Source organism: Sceloporus occidentalis, unplaced genomic scaffold (assembly GCF_023333645.1).
Source record: "Sceloporus occidentalis isolate IW3139 unplaced genomic scaffold, rSceOcc1.0.p SCAF_4, whole genome shotgun sequence".
Lineage (NCBI taxonomy): Eukaryota > Metazoa > Chordata > Lepidosauria > Squamata > Phrynosomatidae > Sceloporus > Sceloporus occidentalis.
In genome coordinates, this window is record NW_028316984.1 from 204,801,677 (window position 1) to 204,823,317 (window position 21,641).

The following is a 21,641-nucleotide window of genomic DNA, read 5'->3' on the forward strand; positions in this document are numbered from 1 at the left end:
GCCACATCCGCAAGAGCTGCGGCTGTGATGGTGGTGGGACCGGCAGAATCCTAGAGTCGTAGGACTTTTTCAGACACTGAAAATTGGAAAGTTAGACTAAGGTTAATCTAACCTCAAATCCATAGGGTTTGACGTTATTTTGCAGGAGAATATCAAACGACGTTGAAGCCAATCAAAGGCAATCTCAATACAATCACGCATCATTCCAGGATTGGGTAAGTTCGGAAAAACATAGAAGTTATAAATGCTGTTCCACTCCAAATTTGCACTCAGTTGGAATGTGCCAAGTATGGGATGCATCTCTGGATCGGCCCTGGATTGCCTTCGTTAGAATCGGACTACAATTCCCAAGTTCCTTTGCTGTGATTTTCCCTCCTGTGCTCCTGGCTGCTCCCTCCGTTTCAGAGCAAAGGGGGGAAAGTAAAGGCAACCCCCCTGAAGAAATCTTGCCCAGAAAACCCCATGAAAGGGCCTGGCATAAGTCTGGAACGACCTGAAGGCACACAGCCGCAACACAAAAGCTCAGTTTAATGCTCTGCCAGGAAATACCAGAAACGGACAACAATTCCCAAGATACTTTGCTGCAATTTTTGCAATAGAAAGCAGATTGAAATGTACTCATGTGATGAATTCATGCGCACTGGCACTGGTTTCTCCTTTGTGTGGCTGCTGTTTTCATCTTGTGTGTGATGTGTTAGTATGTAATTGTGTTCATTCCCAAATTGGCTCCACTTGCTTTTCTTTTGGGACATCCCACTCTCTCAGCCTTAGAGGAAGGCAGAGAAAAAAGCTTGCCAAGAAAACCCTGTGAGATGTTCACTTTAGGATCGCCATAAGCCATAAACAACTTGAAGGCACACAACAACAACAAGAACAACAACAATGCCGAATAAATGAGAACACTGGTTTTTTAACGCAGTAGGAATCCTTCTGTGGACAGACATCATACTGGGGCCAGTTTCGGCATTAAAGAGAGATTAAGGCGCATTTAAAGCATCCCACAACAAAGTGAAAATGATTATCACATGCAATTGCGCCAATAAAGCAATATTGGAAATGCACTGTCACTGAAATCCTGAAAGTAAAAAGATGTGTGTTAATGCTTCTTTGCGACTGCTTTTGTGGCGGGTTTTATGCAACATCGTGCGAAATGGTTTCGTGTAATTATGCGATTTTCCCGGGATATCCACAGGATAAACTCCGGATCTCCTTCGTGTGATAAACCCCTCTATGTCCCACTTTCCGAGTTCTCCGTCCTCATGGAATATATCCCACTTTTGCCACTAAACTAGGAGCGAAAGTGGAAAAACCTCTCCCGCTCCTTGCGCCACGTTTCATGGGTTCACGTCCAACTCAGCCTCTTTTCTGAAGCATTGCTTCATCTTCATCCAACGTAAATTGGTTTAAAAAGTTTATAGGATAGATTTACCACATTGCCAACCCGAGATTGCTATTAGGAAGTGGGATTCATCACGCCACTTGCTAAATTATGGATTTCACGGTGTGTTTAGAGCTCTACAAATCCATTTCTACCAATTGATTTGATCTTTTTCTCTCTCCCTCCTTGTGAACAGCTGTCTGGCATAAGAATCAGAGCAAAACGGCCTCATAACTCCGGGGCACGCTAACTGCAGCAAACGAAGCACCGTTACTTCCAATCTATCTGAAAGCAGCATTATCTCACAGAGCAGGGATGCTAGCACCCTAGTTCACATCCACATTTGCCCCCAGATCTTGCTGTTTCGGCATCACTTGCTCTGGTTTTCAGAATGGAGCTCACCCCTTACGAAGCCTCCATTTTCCTGCTTTCGTCTATGTCAAAATGTGATGCAGAAACACACCAGATGTGCAGCTGTCCCCCATGACACCTGGTTTCTTCCCTTCATTTCCTTTCCATCTTGGTTACTCAGGTGTGTCTAAAATCATAGAAGCATGGAGTTGGAAGGTACACCAAGTGGTCACCCAGTCCAACTTCATCCTGCCATGCAGGAATACACCATCCAAGCCCTCCCTGGGACAGGTGGCTCCCCAGCCTCTGCTTACAAAATAGCCTCCAAAGAAGGAGACTCCACCAAAATATCTGAGGGAATGTGTTCCTCTGTCAAACAGCCCTTACTGTCAGGAAGCTCCTCCTAATGTTGAGCTGGGATCTCTTTTTCTTATAGCTTGCATCCATTGCTCTATGTCCTGTTCTCTGGAGCAGCAGAGAACAGGACATAGCTTGCTCCATCCTCAATATGGCATCCCTTCAGATACTTAAACATGACTATCATATCTCCCCTTAACCTTCTCTTCTCCAGGCTAAACATCCCCAGCAATTCCCTTAGTCTCTCCTCATAGGGCTTCATGGTTTCCAGACCTTTCACCATTTTGGTTGCCCTCCTCTGGACACATGGCTCCAGTTCCTCAACATCCTTTGTGAATTGTGGTGCCCAGAACTGGACACAGGATTATTTCAGGTGGGGCTAACACAATTGGGTAAAACGCATCATAACCCCCCCCCCCCCTTAAGCTCCTATGGCTCCATCATCCTGGGATCTGCAGTTTGGGGAGGAGTACTTGGAATTCCCTGCCAGAGGGCTCCTCTCCAAATGGCAAACCCCAGGATTCCAGAACAGGATGCTGCCAAAGCAAACTAATACTGCTATGACTGAGGAGTGCTGAAGGGCCCAGGAGGTTTCTCAGTCACAGGGTTATCATGGGTTGAAGCTGATTTGACAGCAGTTTACAAGAACCAGCACCGTACAGAGCCTTTATACAGACCAACGCAACATCCCCTGCAGAACCTGCAGAGGCAGCGACACACTCCTCCGGATGCTTATTTGACATCTGCAATGGTTTTGTACTGAGAAACCCATGCCCACCACCATCAGCTGGATAAATCCATTTTGCATGTCCAGAATGGTCACGCCACATGTGTTGCACAACTGATGCCACCAACAGGATTTGGGCCCAGGTTCTCCAATGCCATGACCTTGTGCAAAGACAAAAATGCCAATGCTGATTTGCATTCCCAGCACAACATTATGAGAAGACCCAAGGTCCTCATTGCCAAATCTCAATCTGGGCTAGAAGTGTGGATTGGGTTGGAGCTGGTCTGAATTGGTCTGCACCAAATTAAGGCAGGTTCTGATCCACCGAATCAAGTCCCAAATCTAAGCCAGAGGGGAGGAGGGAGGGAGGGATGGTCTGGCCACAATCCGGCCGTGGTCAACGCCTCCCTGTGGACCAAGCGCAAGTGCAGCCATGCGCTGGGGGAAAACCCTATTACAGAAGCTGTGTGCGTCGCAGGAACAGAAGAAGCACCTTCAAAATTGAAAAATCCCCCCTAAATGTGATAAACTAAAGAATCATCCTTTTCATTTCCAGTGGAAATGAAAATGTGATTTCCATCACTGTGATGGAGTCATTTCTTGGAGAGCCACATTCCAAGCTCATTTGTTTCTAAAGATGTTTATTGCCAGCATGAAAACATTTCTTTCCTTAAAATAAAATAAACCAGCCAATGCTTTTAATCTCTGAGCAGCGGTGCTTATGTCTCTTTCCCCGGGGAAGACCCGGCGCTGGGTTTGTTTTCACCTGAGGAATCCAGACCTTGATGCAGAAGGACTGAGAAGCAAAAGGCTCTCCCTTTCCTCCCTTGGGAGCCACAGGAGGGGAAGGCGGAGGACTGGCTCGGAGGACGGCTTCCCCTTGAAGATGCCAATTATCCTGGCTCCCCAGGCTGGACTCTGCAAAAGCCAGGCACAGGGCAGGGAGGCACACAGATGGACCGACTGGTTTCATACAGTAGCATCCAAAATCCACAAAACTTTGGGGCCATTCATACTACCTTTTAACCCGGTTTTGAAATTGATTCTTCCACGTGAAGTTCATATTGGCCCGATTCTGTCACAATCCATGTCAAGGCTTGCACAAGGAAATGCCCCTTAGCGCGGGGTATTGAGATTCGGGCTAAAATCCATCTTTTCTGGAAAGACCCAGGTCCCGCGAAATATGAACTTGCCCCCGATCATGATCAGGGGGAATTCAGGGAGGGATTAAGGTCAGAGGGTGGGCAGAGGTCCGAGGGGAGGGGGAGGAGGAAAGAGCCAAAGGAAAAAGGGGCACAGGAGGCTAAAAGGGGGAATCAGGGTGACTGATGGGGCTGCAAAGGGCTGTCAGAGGGAAGGCGGGGGAGACTGGAGAAAGTGATGGAGGAGGAGGAGGAGGAGGAAGGAGCTGCGGGAAGAAGGGGACCATGGAGGGCATTCTATAATGGAGCAGGAGTAGGAGGATGAAGGAGCCAGAGCAGCTCAGAGGAAGGGGAGGGTGGGAAGGAAGGAAGGGAGGGAGGAGGGGGAGGAGGAGGAGGATTGCCAAGGGAAATAGGGCTGCGGGGCCAAGCCGGAGGAGGGATGTAGGGAAATCAGGCTGTCAGATCAAGCTTTTATTTTTGACAGTCTATGCGCATGATTTTTTGGGTGACATAGAATGTGTGCGTGCTTGTGCTATTTTCATTTCCTCTTGCTCCTGGATTATTATTATTATTATTATTATTAGTGTTATATGCGGATGCTCCAGTCAGAATGCCTGCGCTGCATTTCCCTTTTATTCCCAATTGATTCCATGGGTCAGTTGGAACTGACAGGTCACTCTCTCTCAGCCTCAGTGGAAGGCAATGGCAAAGCTCCTCTGAAGAGAATGAAAGCAGGAGGAAAAGGGTCAGGTCAGGTCAGGTCAAAGGCAAAATCAAAGGCGGCACGAACGCAGCTCCCATCACCACCTCCCCCCCCCCCCTTTTGCTATTTTTAACATTATTTTTGGCAAAAAATGCACATTTTTTTGCTTCAGGTAGTAGATATATATTAGATCTATAGATGGCTAGAAGGAGGCTATCTGCTGCTGGCTCCCTTTCCCTTTCATTTCCCGGCTTCCTTGCTGCAAAGAGGACTTTGCAAAACCTTTTTTCCTTTGCGAATGAATGCTACAATGCGAATGTTACAACGCTTCTCTTTCCAATTTGGCAAAATTGATACATGCTTTTGCTACTGTCTTTAAGGAATTCAGGGGTAGCCTAAAGAATGCATGGCATGGCATCCTTTTCTGGCATTCCCAGGTGAGGAATTGATTATTATTATTGCATGCGTATGAGGCATTCTGGGGTGGCAAGGAGGGGGAATACAGGATGCAGAGATGGCATTAGCGTGCATTTTGGGGTTGAAAATGCCCACAACACAAACACACACACAAAAAGAGGTTTTTAAATTTGACAAAATGTGCGCATTTTGGTGCATTTTGTGCTTGGCTCTTTAAAAAAAGAGAGAGGAAAGCACACTTCCGATGCCCCAATGAGTGCTGCAAATGTCACCTATGACGATCACTTGATTGACAACAGGTGCCCTCATGGTAAACCCTGATTTCTGAAGAAGACATTTGGGTTAAAATGCCCCTCTTCTTGTAGTGGGCACTTACTAACGGAGAGATTCAGGAGCCCCCCCCCCCCCCCCGAATCTTCCCAGTTCCTTCAGGAGCAACCCGCCAGTGGGAACGGAGCCAATGATACCTTTATTGGGCCAACCCAGCATGGGCTACACAAGGGAACTGTTACATGGATTTCAAATTGGTTGACCAGCTGAACCCAAAGGGTGCCCAGCAATGCCTCCTCTTCTTCATCCTGGAGAGAAGTGACCAGTGGGGTGTCCAGTGGGGCTCAGTCCTGCTAATTTGGACATTCAAAGATAAATGGAGGCACACTCAGGCTTCTCAAGAAGCTCCAGGGAAGAGGTGCCTGGTGTGGATGGGCAGATTCATAGAATCATAGAATCATGGAGCTGGAAGAGACCCACAGGGCCCTCCAGTCCAACCCCACTGTGCCATGCAGGAACTCCCATTCAAAGCATCCCCAAAAGATGGCCATCCAGCCTCTGTTCAACGACCTCCAAAGAAGGATACTCCACCAAAATCTCAAAGGAAGAAGTGTGTTCCACTGTCTAACAACCTTTACTCTCCGGACATTCCTCCTAAGATTGAGCTGGAATCTCTTTTCCTGTATAGTCCATCCATTGCTCCACTGGATCCTGTTCTCTGGAGCAGCAGAAAACAAGCTTGCTCCCTCCTCAATATGACATCCCTCCAAATCCTTAAACAGGGCTATCCTATCATCTCTTAACCTTTTCTTATCCAAGCTAAACTTTCCCAGCAAATCCCTAAGTCTTTCCTCCTAGGGCTTCATGGTTTCCAGACCCTTCACCATTTTAGTTGCCCTCCTTTGGACACACGGCTCCAGTTTCTCAACGTCCTTTTTGAATTCAAATTGCTTCCCTTCCATTCCCCCCCCCCAACTTTTCCTTTGACTCCATCAAAGCGTGTCCAAAGGAGGGAGACCAAAATGGTGGAAGGTCTGGAAACCATGAAGCCCTATGAGGAAAGACTGAGGGAGCTGGGGATGCCTAGCCTGTAGAAGAGAAGGTTAAGAGGTGATATGATAGCCCTCTTTAAGTATTTGGAGTCATATTAAGTATGGAGCAAGCTTGTTTTCTGCTGCTCCTGAAAATAGGACACAAGGGAGCAATGGATGGAAGCTCCAGGAAAAGAGACTCCAGCTCAACATTAGGAGGAATTTCCTGACAGAAAGGGCAGTGGAACGAACGCCTTTAGAGTGCAGTGGAGTCTCCTTTCCTGGAGGTCTTTAAACAGAGGCTGGATGGCCATTTGTCCATGGGGGTGCTTTGATTGAGATTTCCTGCATGGCAGAAAAAGGGGGTTGGACTGGATGGCCCTTGAGGGCTCTTCCAGCTCTTATGATTGTATGATTCTATGATCCCTCTTGACCCACCACTGAACCCTGAAGTCATAAAGTCAGAGAATCGTAGAGTTGGAAGAGCCCCCAAGAGACAATCCAGTCCAACCCCCTTTTTCTGCCATGCAGGAATTCTCAACCAAAGCATCCCATTGACAGAGGGTTATTCAGCATCTGTTTAAAGACTTCCAAGTCCGCAGCTTGCTTCTTGGGCCCAATGGTTATAAGTGTTTGGAGCCCGGGTTGTTGCTCACTGCTGTCATCCACAGCACTGCACCCACATCTCATGGAGCATTTGGCTCTTGTCCCACATGCTTTGCACACAGAAGACCAGGGCTAGACCTCTGGACCTCCACCAGGGGTTCTGGTTATGGACTGGCGCCTCACTGGTACCTTCTGCTTCATCCGAGTGTCCTTCCACCGCGTCCCTTTGGCTTCAGTGCATGCTAAGCCACCAGACATTAAGCCATCAACTCCCTTCTGATGGCTTTTGGGGGGGGGGGCATGTGGCCATACCATGCTGGACATTGGCCTGGCCAGCCTTGCCTCTGTGCCAGGGCAAGCGATGTCATGCAGGGCAGCCCTTCCTCCCTCCCGCTTCTGGGAGAGAATCCACATAAATAATTCTGCATGCTCTAATTTGTTATCAAAGAGCATAAACAAAGATATATTTAAGCAAGTGCTATTTATGCCAGTGATTAAGCTTTACGAGGAATGTGTAAAAGGCACCATAAAGAACCAGAGCCCGCCGCGCGCATCATGGCAAGCGGAGAGGGAAGCGGAGCGCCAGCAAGCCCAGTGGCACCGGGGACACTTTGGGCATGACATTCGGAGACTGGAAGATGCCCGGAAGAGAATAAATTCATTTACTTCTCTGCAGGTGCAGTCTATAAATATAAACCGCTAAATGGAGCTTTCAAGGGAGCGGCAAGAAACCCAGCCAGACCAAGAATCAACTGTGCGAGAAGGAACAGAGGCCACCGCAACAGAGAGATCCATGGATTGAGCTCTGGCAATCTGGGCTGGGCAGAGGGGGCTTTTTTGTTCTCCCCTTGCAAAATATTCTCCCTGTTTTCTGCAAATTTTCAGCAGGACCCATTTGCCCTTTTCTGATACGGCTCCATGACATGACACAGCACTGCCCACCCGAAAACCTCTTTAGAGAAAGGACAGGGTTCCCATCTGCAGTGCCTCTCCGATCCCCTTTTGCTTGCTTTCAGAGGTCCATCGTCAGTGGCCCTCTTGGGATCACAGGAGCAGAGGACAAGGGTCTGCTCTGGCTGCAAGAGGAGGCTGGGATTCCTCTGCTCTCCTGCTGTGGACCCCCAGCTGCATCCATTTCCTACCAAGAAAGTTTATCCTGTGGAAGTGATGGGGGTCAGGTTGGAGCACCAAAAGAAATCCTCAAAAGGGAGAGGGGGGTATACATAAATATTTATATATATATATATATAATCCTGGGGAGTCCTGAACCTCCAACCAGCGCCTTCAGAGGAACGATTGAGAGCACTGGGCTGTTCATCTTTGAGATTTGAAAATGATTTCAGTAAGGCTTTTGACAAGAAGGTTTCCCATGGCATTCTTGAAAACAAGCTTGTAAAATGCGGGCTAGACATTACAACTGTTACATGAATTTGAAACTGGTTGACCGGCCAAACCCAAAGGGAGCTCAGCAATGGCTCCTGTTCTTCATCCTGGAGAGAAGTGACCAGAGGGGTCCCACAGGGCTCTGTCCTGGGCCCAGTGCTATTCAACATCTTGATCAATGGGGCTCCAGGGAGGGCTGCAGAAGCCCTGTGCGCCCCGAGGAAAGGCCGGGGAAGAGCCAAGGGGCTCCAGGGAGGGCTGCAGAAGCCTCACATGGTTGCAAGGAGCCCCCGCAAGGGGCAGGGGATTGGCCGGGTTTGGCCCCCCTTCTGGGGTGTCACCCAGTGCGGTCCAAATACCCCGCATCCCCCCAATGAACCTGTGCTAGTCATGACATCCTCTCAGCCTCAGACGCTAGCAAAGGCAAAGGCCCTCTGAAGAAATCTGGCCAAGAGAACCCCAGGAGAAGGTTGGCATAAGTGGAACGGAAGGGGAGAGGAAGCATGGCACAGGAGCACAAGTGTCATGGCACTAGGACTCTGGGCACCAGAGCTTAAAAACAGAAATCCAGCAAGTGCCCCTTGAGTGAGGCGCACTCTCTCAGCCTCAGAGGAGGGCCATGATGGAATCAATGGGAGCTGACTTGAGGGTGTGCAGCAACAACACCAACAGTAACAGCAAAGCAGATTGCAGAGGACTCCCTCTGAGGTGTCTTTGAGGGGGAGGCATCTTTTGGGGCTGGATCTCCTCCTTTCAAGCTCTGCCAGGTGCTTTTCAGCCTCAGCCTTTCCTCCACAGAGAGGTCTAAGGTCCCAAAATGCTTCTTAAAGGCTTGCAAGCGTTGTCTAAGACGGGAAAGAAATGCACAGTGAAGCCAGCCTGGTATTTTGCCTGCGAGGGAGATCAGGAGGGCCTCTGCACTTGGCATTTGCCAACTGCAGCCGTATAAACAGCTCTATCCATTAAGGTTAAGCTGGGAGAAAACAACTTGTCAGAGTCACGCAGGGAATTTCTTGACTGAGAGGAGAATTTCCTCAGCAGGCGCACCCTGATCCCAAGGCTGTCATGGCATTAAAGCATCTCACTAAATTCTTCCCTGATCCAAGGTTTCGCCATTCAGAATCAAGTTAATCCACAGCATAACCCTGTCCCTCCACTCCAGGCAAGTCCCACTGAATTCGGTTCCATTTTTGGTCCTAGGTACACATTCACAGGTTGCAACAACTTTCTGCCGATACACCGAATAGAAATAATAATTGATTCCTCTAGTATCCTGTGCCTCTGGAATGGCTGTCCTTAGACCTGAACCATTTACATGCTGCTCAGGTCATCTGTTCTTTATTGGGTCCAAACCCAGAAAGACAGGTAGGCTTCTTTGACTAAAGAAATGCACAACCATAGAAAGGGAAGAGGGTTGGCACACTGGGGCCATGTGTCCAAAGGAGGGCGACTATCGTGGTGAAGGGTCTGGAAACCATGGTTTATGAGGAGCATCTTGGGGAACTGGGTGTGTGTAGCCTGGAAAAGAGAAGGTTAAGAGGTGATATGAGAGCCTTATTTAAATATTTGAAGGGATGCCATATTGTGGCTGAAGCAAGCTTGTTTTCTGCTGCTCCAGAGACTAGGACCCAAAACAATGGATTCAAACTACAGGAAAAGAGATTCCAGCTCAATATTAGGAGGAACTCCCTGAGAGTAAGGACAGTAAAGAACACACTTCTTCAGAGATTGTGGTGGGGTCTCCTTCTTTAAACAGTGGCTGGATGGCCATCTGTCAGGGATGCTTTGATGGAGAGTTCCTGCATGGCAGAAGAAGGGGGTTGGATTGGATGGCCCTTTTTGGGGTCTCTTCCAACTCTAGGATTCTGTGATTGTATTCTTAAGGTCATTACAAACCTGCAATCCTTTCTGCGCTGAAACCCCATACATTTCTGGAGGGCCCATTCCTGCCCCTGGTCCTGGGATGGCCCCAGTGCTGCCCTTGCTTGGAGGCAGCTGCCTCTTTGGCCCCTTTGCAAATGCCTTTCCTCTGGGTCAGGGAGGCTGGGAGGGCAATCACATCCCCATGAGGAGCTTCCCTTGTAACACAGCAATGGAAGGGACAGAAACACAGAGATGCAGGCTCTCCCAGCATGGCCAGTCACCCCCATGACCTCCCTGGGGCTAGAAAGGGGGGAAGACACAAGAAAACTGGGCCCCTTTTGGGCTGGTGAGGGGGGGGGGTTAAGGAAGGGAAGGGGTCTCTCTGCCTTTTCAGGGTGACACACATCTTCCTTTCCAGGCAGCTGCAATGCCAGCCATGTATATTTTATATCCCACGTTGCTGCCTTGGGTCACAGACAGCCGGCTGATTTAAGGTGGCTGTTTTGTAACCAAATGTATTCAAATGGGGCGTTATTTTATGCCTCTTCCTCTGTTGTTGTTATTGGAGAGGTGTTTTCTCCCTTTCAATCTTGTTTTCTCAGCTGCCGTCATGGCCACAAATCCAAGGGAGGAGGGCGATCCAGGGCCCTTTGCCGCCTCCAGAGTTGGCCTACTCTCTCCATCTTTCAGGCATTGGGGAAAAGCAGATTCAAGGAAAAGCTTTATGTGGGCTAGCAAGCAGAGATGGCTCCTTTTGTGTTCAGACACAAAAATGTACACAGGCTGACATTCTGTTAGTGAGACATGCGTGCATCAGTCATGCTGCACAGGCAGAGCATGCATCAGTTGCGTTCTGCTGACACTGGTGGATGTGAGTGGCACATACGGCAACAATACACATTGTGGATACACACTACACATTGCACACGGCACATTAAAAGTTGAACAATGGCACCCCATCATTGGCATGCATTTAATCCAATCCATGTGGAACTGTATTTGAACACTCTGGCCCTGATCCTGCACCGTGTTGCGCAGAGTAAACCTCCGTATGTGGAAGTGTTCCAAGACACAGCCTTGCATCTGATGAAGTAGACTCAGCCCACGAAAGCTCATGCCACCAAGACTCAGAATCCGCTATCAAGACGTATCCTACGTAACTTTATGCATGCTTAGATTGGCAGCAACTTACAAGAGAGCATTTACATCGGCTGCACAATGTACTGGAATAAACTTCCAGAAGAGCTTCAGATGAATTCTACATTGGATGCCTTCCAAAAGGCTTTAAAGACCCACCTCTTCCGTTTAGAATATCCTCCGGACTCTTTATAGAGAACGTTTCCTCTGATAGAAATGGCTAACTGCGATCTCCAGATTCCATGTTTGTGTTTGTTTTATGCGCTGCCTTGGTTTTTATTGGTATTTAGTTGTATAGATACATTATGATGCGTGTTTTTATGATGCGTGTTTTTAAAGATTCTGTGAACCGCTTTGATCGTTCTGGAAGAGCAGTATACAAATAAAGTATATTATTATTATTATTATTATTATTATTATTATTATTATCATTATTATTATTACGTAGCAGAGGCATTGAGGAACTGTCAGGAGCTGCATTTTCTTTTGCCCTGCCATAATACACAGGAAACTGGTGTGATGGGTTATACAGTAGAAACAGACATAGCAGGTACTTGGTATCTCAGACATCCATGAAGAAGCCAATGGAGCTCCGGAACCTGTATTTTGTGCATTTTAGTTGGCCAATTAAAGCTAGCACTGTTTCGTGGATTTTGGGTGCTATTGTCCTTTGCTATCTGGCCAAAACAGCCAACCCAAACATGTTTCCTAAAGGTTTCTGAGTTTGATTACTGAAGCCGGATTTTCTGAGCTAGGAGTCCTGCCAGACTTGATGGGAACCCTGTTAGTGACCTGGGAAGATGCCTAACAGGATACTGGGAAGAGTGTCACAATGCGCATCAGGCTCTACCAATGTGCATTGGCACTCTTTAACTGGTGCAATGATGCACAACATTCCCAATGCACATCAGTCCCCTGCACATTGTTCACTTGGCTGGCTCTTCCACATAGTAATCCAATACTAGGAGCCCTTTACTGAATACAGACATTATGGTACTTGCGATCTCTGACTCCTGCAAAGCAAAGTCCACTTACAAAGATGCAAGTCCCCAAGAGGCCTCCATACGCTGTCTGTATCAAAGGCGCCACAGGGTTCCCTTACATCTTCCTCTGAGTGTAGAGTTAGGCATCCGTTGTGCTACACAACCCTTGCGATGAATGGCACTGTTGTGCAACTGAACCAAAACACCAGTTGTGCAACTCGCTGCACAACCACAGAGGTATGCATACACATGTGTAATGTCTGCATGCATCCATGGGCAATGCACCTCTGTGTGTGCAATGGCTTTGCATGGGCAACTCCACTTCTGGTGATATGATGGCCCTGTTTAAGTATTTGTAGGGGTGTCACATTGAGGATGCAGCAAGCTTGTTTTCTGCTGCTCCAGAGAATAGGACACAATGGAGCAATGGATGCAACTGCAAGCTCCCCCTGACCTGAGAGTGCGGGGCGGATTATATGGGGAGAGGCGGTCCTCCAAGTACTCTGGGCACTAGCCATTTAGGGCTTTATAGGTAACGACCAACACCTTGTATTGCGCCCAGAAGCGAATAGGCAGCCAATGCAGATCTTTCAATATAGGTGTTATATGGCTGGCCCTGGAGCTACCAGTGACCAGCCTTGCTGCCATATTCTGAACCAACTGTAGCTTCCGGGTTTGGTACAAGGGTTGCCCCATCTAGAGCGCATTACAGAAATCAAGTCGAGAGGTTACCAGTGCGTGTACCACCGTTTCAAGGTCCCCCGGTCCAGGTAGGGTCGCAGCTGGCGTATCAGCCGAAGCTGATAACAGGCACCTCTGACTGTTGCATCCACCTGAGAAGTCAAGTGAAGCGACGAGTCCAGAAGCACCCCCAGACTGCGAACTGTGTCCTTCACGGAGAGCGTGACCCCGTTTAGGACAGGTGGACAGATTTCCTTCCTGGGACCGGGGGAGCCTATCACAAGTACTTCCGTTTTCTCTGGATTCAGGCTGAGTCTATTGATGCTTTGAGCATGATCACCCACCTGGAGCTGGAGCTAGAGCAGTGCTCTCATCAGGATGTCAGAGCTCATAGTGTGATGCGGCAGCTAAAAAGGCTAATGCGATTTTAGGCTGCATCAATAAAAGTATAGTGTCTAGATCAAGGGAAGTAATAGTGCCACTGTATTCTGCTTTGGTCAGGCCTCACCTGGAATAATCCTGTGTCCAGTTCTGGGCCCCACAATTCAAAAAGGACATTGAGAAACTGGAGCCATGTGTGCAAAGGAGGGAGACTAAAATGGTGAAAGGTCTGGAAACCATGAAGCCCTGTGAGGAACAATTTAGGGAGCTGGGGATGTTTAGCCTGGAGAAGAGAAGGTTAACAGGGGATATGATGATGGCCCTGTTTAAGTATTTGAAGGGAAGTCATATTGAGGAGGGAGCAAGCTTCTTTTCTGCTGCTCCAGAGAACAGGAGACAATGGAGCAATAGATGCAAGCTCCAGGAAAAGAGATCCCAGCTCAACATTGGGAGGACCTTCCTGAGAGTAAGGGCTGTTGGACAGTGGAACACACTCCTTCTTCGGAGATTATGGTGGAGTCTCCTTCTTTGGAGCCTGTTAAGCAGAGGCTGGATGGCCATCTGTCAGGGATGCTTTGATTGAGAGTTCCTGCATGGCAGAAGAGGGTTGGCCTGGATCAGGGCCCTTGGGGTCGCTTCCAACTCTAGGAGCCTAGGATTCTATGGCTGTCACAGCCATTCCAGGCCCATGCAAGATACGTTGCCATAATTGTTGTTGTCATTGTTGCTTCTGACCCTGCTGCAGCTGTTGTTGTTGTAGTGAAACAGGGCTCACACCTAACGGCTGGCAGGTGCCATCTCCATGCCAATTTCCAATCTGGCTCTTTCTTTTATCTAGGTAGCGAGAGGAGAGAATTCCCCTTCCGAACACTTCAATTACCGCTTCGGATCTGACAAAGGAAACAAGACGTTACGTGACCGATCCATCCCTCCTAGACTTGTGTGCCGGTTTGTTGTAACAATTACCTGGCGAGCATCTTTGCGCCTGAGCATCTTCACTTGACCAGCCTGCAACGAAAGCGCCATTAGTGAGTTGTCAGTTGCACAGAAGAGCCTCAGACCCAGCTGCCATTGACTGTCTCCTCCAGAGCCAGGCTCATGATGGCTGATGCCGGCATCGGAAACACGTCCAGTTGCCATGTCAACAGTTTCAGATGCAGAAACCTCCACCGAAAGGGCCTCCAAATGTCCAGAAGGGAACGGTGGGGCCTGAATGGGAAGATACACAGAGAGAAGAAGAAGAGAGATGAGGATGAGGCTAAATGCATGAGTTTGCAGAGGCTGAGATCTAGTGATCTGAGAAACCCATGTTTTTCTTCTTCTTCATGGAGAACTTGATGAGCATTGTTTAAGAAAGCATTCCTTTCCCAAGTCCCTCTTCCAAAAGGCGATTTGGTCTCTCTCTTTCAGCAGCTAGAGAAGTCGTTTTCACAGATTCCCCGAATGACAATAAAAGACAATTCGAATATTTACGCTCATTACTTTGCATTTCAAACCCAATTGCCATCTCAAAAGGACGTTTGGCAGAGGTTTAAAGAACATTCCTATGCTTAAAATAACCTGAAGGCACACACAGACACACACTCAGATTAAAAAAAGCCCAGTCTCAACAAATAAACTGTGATTGAAGCCCCAGCAAGAAATGCTGGAGTGGGGGGGGGGGGCCTCAAGGACCATCCAGTCCAACCCCTTCTCCTGTGAAGGAACACATAGGAATACATGGGATCCTAGAGGACATGCAGTCTGACCCCTGTTCAGCATCAGGATGGCACTGGAAGATGGGACAAACCCAGAGTTTTCTGGGCATAAAGAGGGGTTTTGCCATGGGATGCCTCTGAGGCTGAGAGAGTGTGACCCTCACAGATGAGGAGGGGAGGGGTGGGTGCCAAATGGCAATGCTCTTCTGCCAAGCAGGAATCCTCAAGAAGGGGCGGAGTGGGGTGCGATGGCAGGAATTCTGCCATGGATAAAACCTAGCACTGGAAGGGATTGCCAGGGGTCCTCTCATCCCACCTCCTTTTTGGATACGTCACAGTCTCTCATTCGTGGATATTCTGTACTCTCCTTTTCAAAACAATAACAAAATTAAAATGCAAAATAAAAGTAGCTGGGATTTCAACCCCTTCTTCTCTCCTGAGAGAGTTTGGATGGCAGAGCATGACGTAAAGGGGAGAAGGTCTTATCCACCGCCACCGACACACAACATGCTCTCCCCTTTTGGTCTCTCTTCTCCTTCAAAGCAAAGATGGGGGCAAAGATGGGGGGACATCACCCCAACAAAGGAAAGAGCCTCTGGTAAAACCCAGAAGGAATGGGAGATGTCCTTACTCAAAATACTAAGCAAATCCTTGCCTCTTCACTTCATTTGGAAATGATTAAAAATCAAAACTCTTACTCATTGATGGAGAAGGGCTCAGAATTTCTTCTCTTTAAGATGCTTTCTGGATTTTCAAATAATAGCTATTTCTACCAGTTTTCGAATTTTGAAGACTATTCTTTCCTTCGCTGCCTGAGATCCTCATTTTGAGCAAGAGGGCAGCACACAAGACAGACACACACTGCTCACTGAGGCCCTTCATCACAACAAGGAACCCATCAAGCACAAGCTTGGATTTATCTTGCAAAACCTTTTCTTGCGGTGTGCCTTCAAGTCATTTCTGGCTTATGACAACCGTAAGGCAAACCGATTGTGGGTTTTCTTGGCAAGGAGATTTGCCATTGCCATCCCCTGAAGCTGAGAGAATGTGACTTGCCCAGGGTCAGCCAGTGGGTTTCCATGGCCAAGATGGGATTCGAACCTTGGTCCAACACTCAAGCCACTATGCCACAGTGGCTCTCTTGCAAAACCATAGCGATATCTATTTGTTATTTGCCTAGTAAAGGCTGGCATCCTGTTGGCGACCTATGAGGGCACACTTCAGACTTACACCAGCAGCACCCCTCAACAAGCTGGGATTTGGCTCCTGTTGTGCAGCAACCGGATTCTTTCCTTCCCAAACGCATCTTGCAAACAGCTCATCCCCCTCAATGTGGCCATTTCTATGTTGTCCGGAGAGATGTGGGTGGAATGAGCAGGGATGTGTCCGCTGTGGCAAGGGCCCTGAGGGGTCTCTTCCAGTTCTATGATCCTATGCATTCCTCCATGGCAGAAGAGAGCCTTGGGGATCCCTTCCAACTCTAGGATCCTGATATGAGGAGGAGAGGGGGCTGTCCTGTGGATCTGGCACATCTGTCCTCCGGACAAGGAGGACCAACTCCTGGCCCTTTCTTGTGGAAGTGGGACTTTTGCTTCTTTCTTTGCTATTGCCATTCTTCTTGGCTTTATGATTTAATGGCCTTTCCTTTCCTTTCAGCTCCTGGAGTGCTCTGTCTCTGGCAGAAAAATTGCTAGAACGAATCCATGAATGAAAGAGTGAGCAAATGGATTTGGGGAGTGTTTACGTAAAGGAGCTGCCAGAAATCCTTTATTCTTTTTTATTTTATTTAAAAAAACCATTATCGTTTGAAATGAAGATCTTTGGAAATCTTGGGGTCCCTCTGCCATTCCTTCATCTCCGCAAAGCCCCCTCGGACCTTTCCGAATCTGCTGGGTGCGTTTCGCCCCATTCTCTGTTATGAGGTTTTTGCTATAAATTCCAGATTTCATCAAGGGATTTGACCTCCCTGGTTTGTATCCCTGGTGCTCTTTTAAGCTATGCTCTGTCTTCTCACACAGACACACAAAAACACAACACACGTAATGCCTCTTTTTTATGACTATGTGTTTAACTACAGCAAGAAAGGTGACCATAGAAACATTGAATAGAAAGAAAGGTGACCTGTCAACACAATATAACAAAATGAATTAGGGAGCTATGGAGCATGTTTGTCCCGGGCTGCATTGGGTTCAAGGATGAAGAAGCCAAGGTGCGCATGTGGGGCCATTGCCCAGGGCTGCGCATTACGTCCGTCTGGTCCCACCTCTGCAGCCAGTGGCACAAAAGGGCCATGCAACACAAGGGTTGTGCTGCAAAATCTGTGCACAGGGCTACCTGCAGGTATTCATGATTCATGGGCTTCAGGTGGGCTTTTGGCCTTCTGTGACCTTCTCCTGCCCTGCCTTTCTCCCCAGAACCAGGACAAAAAGTCCCTTACCAAAATTAATGCAGATACAGACAAAGATAGGCAGACAGGCAGATAGGTCACTTGATCTAGGAGTCCTAGTAGACCACAAGCTGAACACAGATTAGAAAGCTGGGCCAAAGCTAACAAAATGAACTTCAACACAGAGAAATGTAAAGAACTGCACTTAGGGCAGTAAAAAATGAAATGCACAGCCATAGGATTATGGGGGAGACCTGGCTTCAGGAGGCTTCTGTGTGTGAAAGGGACCTACACAAAACTACTGGGGGAGGTCTGGGTGGGGTGCCATCCACAGGCTGACCTCCAGGTCGGCTGGGTCTGGGGAGCTGCTGGACAAATGCCTGGGTGCCTGAGAAATTGGGGGCTCTGTGGGCTGGTGGCTCTCAGGGCACACTACTTGCCCTGGATGGGGTTGTGGACCCTCTGAAAGAAGAGGTGTGTAGCTTGGGAGTACCCTCAGACCCATCACTGTCACTGGAGGCCCAAGTGGACTCTGTGGCTCAGAGGGCATCATGCCAGCCACAGCCTTTCCTGGATAAGAGTAGTTCATGCCCTGGCAACCTCCCCATTAGACTACTGCAATGTAAGACTATGTGGGGCTGCCCTTGAAAAAGACTCGGAGGCTGCAGCTAGTGCAAAACGCAGAAGCGTGACTGCTGACTGGAATATGCCATAGGCAGCATGCAATGCATGCCTGAAAGGAATTGTGCTGGTTGCCAGTCTGAGTTCAAGGCGTTTGGGGTGACGTTTCAAGCCCCAAATGGGTTGGGACCTTGATACTTGAGGGGGCCCTCTCCCCATAAGTGCCTGCCTGAGGATTAAGACCCCTTGCGGGGTGGAAAGCCCTTCTCTGTGTCGGGATATAGCAACTTTGCATGCTGACACCTTCTAGCAATGCATGTCTATGGTAGTTTATTGCTTACTCATTTCCTGTTTACCCAAAAAGAGCACCCCTCACCTTTTGTCCCTGAAGAAGGAGAATGGCCATTACTATCCTCCCTTTTCCCTTTGTCCGGAGTGATGGATGCATGCTGAGGGAGCATCTTTCCTGAGATGCATGCAGTCTACCTTTTCTACCTCCTATCTCTTGCAACATGAAGCTAGACCTGTGTCTCTCTTCTCACACATGATTTAGTAAGTAAACCTGTTTCTTTTCACTTTAACCAAGTGACTGGGTTTTCATTGGGGCACATGGCTTGGGAGAGAGTTTTCCTGATCCACCTTCTATTCCGCGGTGCTTTCTCTGCTAGAGAGATTAAACAATCTCCCACTTTCCTGAGTTCCCAGCAATTCTCAAGAAAGGGGTCATTTCCCCAACACTCCTTGGCCACCATGTGCCAATGCATTGCGTGGGGGCTGGGGGAGGGTCTTCTCAGCCGTGGCACCCCTTGGAGGCCCAAATGGCATTTAGGCGCCAGGTGAAAAGCCAGCTGTTTGCCAAAGCCCTTGGGCTTCATGAATCCAAGCCAAAGATTGTTTTATATATATAGTCTTAAAAACATATTGTAAACACCAGCCATTAACTCATTGTCTTGTTTAATACTGAGCTCATTTCTTTTATCTTGCTGTTTCCAGCCTAGTTTATAAGCCGCCCTGAGATCACCGGATCCAGGGCACAGTATAAATGTTTTAATAAACAAACAAGATGCAAACCCTTCGTTTTCCTCTGCCTTAATCGGAGCATGATGTCCTTTTCTTTCTTGCGCTGTGAACAAAAGCAAGAAGAAGTTCTGCTCCCGTAAAAACCTGGGGAGCGTCAAGGGAGGGCAAATCCCTTTTCGGACAGATTAACCCCGCTGTTGTGGTGCTCCCCGAAAGGGATGCGGTCCAGGCGCCAAAAGCAGCAGCGGGGCATCCTTTGAGAAACACAATTAACTCTGGCAAGGAGATGCACAACAAACAGCATTACGCTGGATTACAGAGAGATTAGCGCCTGGATCCTTGCAGCTTTCAGGAAAATAAGATTGTGTTACTTAAAGGAAAAGAAAGAAAGAACCCAGCTAAGAAATTAACTTGTTTCCCCCCGAAAGTAGATTTGTTCAGCTCCATTTCCACCTGCCACCTGTCTGTGGCTGGGAGCCCTCAAATAACAAGGCAAAGTGGGTTTCGGAGGAGGCGGCTGGTGAGTAGGTTTTCGCATTCTAGGCCCATCCATTTGCGGCCAAAGGGCCGTCCATTGGGCCTCATTGCTTAGACTCATAGAACCATAGATTTGGAAGAGCCCCCAAGAAGGGCCCAGATCCGGTCCAGCCCCCTTCTGCCATGCAGGAACTCTCCATCAAAGCAGCCCCATTGACAGACAGCCATCCAACTCCTGTTCATTTTGTGAGCTTTGGCCCTGCTTCCTAATCCATTAAAGTCATTCTGGATTTTCATCCTCTCCTCCTCCTCATTTGGTGTCATCTACAAATCTGATAAGCAGGCTATCTATTCCTTCATCCAAGTCATTGATCAAGATGTTGAATAGCCCTGAGCCTAGGACAGAACCCCACTGGTCACTTCTCTCCAGGAGGAAGGAGAAGAGGAGCCCTTGGGGAGCCTCCTTTGGGTTCAGCCGGACAACCAATTCCAAACCCACCTGACAGTCCCATTGTCTGCCCCACATTTTAGCAGCTTGTCTCCAGGAATATCATTTGGGAAGAGCTGTTCAACGGTGGAAGAGGCTGCTGCCTCAATGGAGGCTGATGGAGTCTTCTTCTTGGGAGGCTATTTTTCAGCAGAGGCTGGATGGCCATCTGTCAATGGGGAGGCTTTGATGGAGAGTTCCTGCATGGCAGAAGAAGGGGGTCAGACTGAATGGCCCTTGGGGTCTCTTCCAAATCCAGGATTCTATGGTTCTACTGTAATTGGGACTAAAAAATTAATTAAGGAGGAGGGGTCTCAACTACTTGGTCATCCGGCAGGAATACAGCCTCCGGTCCCCAAGACATTTGCCTCGAGATTCACGCTGGGCAGTTCGGTCTGCTCTTGACTTCTCTTGAACCGCAGTCGGTCCACCCAGAAGGACAACCAAGAAAGGAAAGGTTTGGCCATCTCCAAGCCCTCTGAAGCGTAGCTTTAGGGGGTTGGGGAGGTTTGGCTTGGAGAAGATGGAGAGAGCAGCCACATTGAAGCCTATGAAGGGACGCCATGTTGACAATGGCGAGAGAGAGGGATCTTGTTTTCCGCTGCTCCAGAGACTTTGGACCTTATCACACATGGGGGGGGGGGGTTGCAGCTCAGATCCGGAGTCACTCCTGTTCTAGCAATGCAAAGCGTGATGTTTTTTCACACCAGATCCAGAGTCACTCCTGTTCTAGCAAGGCAAAGCGTGATGTTTTTCCACACCAGATCCGGAGTCACTCCTGTTCAAGCAATGCAAAGCGTGATGTTTTTCCACACCAGATCCGGAGTCACTCCTGTTCTAGCAAGGCAAAGCGTGATGTTTTTTCACACCAGATCCAGAGTCACTCCTGTTCTAGCAAGGCAAAGCGTGATGTTTTTTCACACCAGATCCAGAGTCACTCCTGTTCTAGCAAGGCAAAGCGTGATGTTTTTCCACACCAGATCCAGAGTCACTCCTGTTCAAGCAATGCAAAGCGTGATGTTTTTCCACACCAGATCCAGAGTCACTCCTGTTCTAGCAAGGCAAAGCGTGATGTTTTTTCACACCAGATCCAGAGTCACTCCTGTTCTAGCAAGGCAAAGCGTGATGTTTTTCCACACCAGATCCAGAGTCACTCCTGTTCTAGCAATGCAAAGCGTGATGTTTTTCCACACCAGATCCGGGGTCACTCCTGTTCTAGCAATGCAAAGCGTGATGTTTTTTCACACCTGATCCGCAGTCACTCCTGTTCTAGCAATGCAAAGCGTGATGTTTTTCTACACCAGATCCAGAGTCACTCCTGTTCTAGCAATGCAAAGCGTGATGTTTTTTCACACCAGATCCAAAGTCACTCCTGTTCTAGCAATGCAAAGCGTGATGTTTTTCCACACCAGATCCAGAGTCACTCCTGTTCTAGCAATGCAAAGCGTGATGTTTTTTCACACCAGATCCAGAGTCACTCCTGTTCTAGCAATGCAAAGCGTGATGTTTTTTCACACCAGATCCAGAGTCACTCCTGTTC